Source organism: Octopus bimaculoides, chromosome 8 (genome assembly GCF_001194135.2).
Source record: "Octopus bimaculoides isolate UCB-OBI-ISO-001 chromosome 8, ASM119413v2, whole genome shotgun sequence".
In the NCBI taxonomy this organism is placed as follows: domain Eukaryota; kingdom Metazoa; phylum Mollusca; class Cephalopoda; order Octopoda; family Octopodidae; genus Octopus; species Octopus bimaculoides.
Genome location: NC_068988.1, coordinates 27,111,156 through 27,112,612, shown reverse-complemented (window position 1 = coordinate 27,112,612; position 1,457 = coordinate 27,111,156).

Below are 1,457 nucleotides of genomic sequence, written 5' to 3'. Positions count from 1 at the left end.
ATTCCACGTCAGAACCGATTATATCACTGACTTTTTGAATTCATATTGCATAACCACGTGACTCTAATGGTATTTCAAAGAATATTTTATCGATTTCCATGACAAAACTATAAATACACCGCCCAGAATATTTCATTCTCAAGTTGAAAAGTGTTTTGAGACGAAACTCTAGAAGCCTGTGTAATCGCTGGGGTAATAATAATAATGATAATGATAATAGTAGTAGTAGTAGTAGTAGTAGTAGTAGTAGTAGTAGTAATAATAATAATAATAATAATAATAATAATAATAATAATAATAATAATAATAATAATAATAATAATAATAAATGCCTTGATGCAATACCAAGCACTCGCTCTCATGGTTTCTGATCTTAACTGATTGGAAGTGTTATCATCTACATCTTTTGTCTTGGTATAAAAGATGGGCTACAGTAAATATTCTGCTCAATATCACAGATGTGCTTGTCAGTTGTTTTACCATAACCAGTTGAGCATGTCCATTGGTGGTTGACAATATGTGCATCTCTGATCACAAGCAGAAATAGTGAGAGAGAATCATAGCCATGTATTGAGAAGAATTCTTTGGGGTTTAAATAATCCACCTCTGGAAACATGGGTGTTTCGTTCAACATCCTTAAACGACCCTTATTCAAGGACCTTTTCAGCGGGATGGGCTATTCGACGTGAAAAAAATTCTAAAACCAAATGTATGGACGGGCTAGCAATACCGTCGGGAGAGGTTACGAAGCAGATAGAAGAGACGGGCTATAAGTACTTGGGGATATTGGAAATGGATTAATTAATGCAGAAAGAAATGACAGAAAAATTTAAGGTGGAATACTTGCACAGACTGAGACTGATCCTTAAGTCGAAATTAAACGGACAGAATAAGATTGAAGATATCAACACCTGGGCGGTTTATCCATCATTCACGGACTCTTTGTGCATTGCCATATTTGTAGTATTTTTCAATAACAAAGATTCTCTGTTGTAGAATCAGTTTGTTCATGTTTATGAACAAAAAATAAATTAGAACAAAAAAATTATTTTATAAGAGACTTCGCTTATAAATAGACAAATATTGGCATGGAACATAGAATGCATGTTTTCGTGAGCACGTGGCTCATATAGTTGCTACGCATCGTCGTACACAGTAAGACAAATAGCTTTACTAGGCAGAAAATCGCCAAAGATGCTGGTAGACAACAAACATCTTTTGGTGCAGTTCAACACGAGTCTCTGCTCATAGCCATTCTCCATGCTACAATTTAAGGAAGAAAAAGAAGAGGCATGCGAGCTATTGTTCTCAGCTCACTCTTGTTTAAAATATGCACATATATATATATATATATATATATATATATATATATATATACACACACACACATGTGTATGCATATACATATATTTATACACACACATGTATATATACATATATTTATACACAAACATATG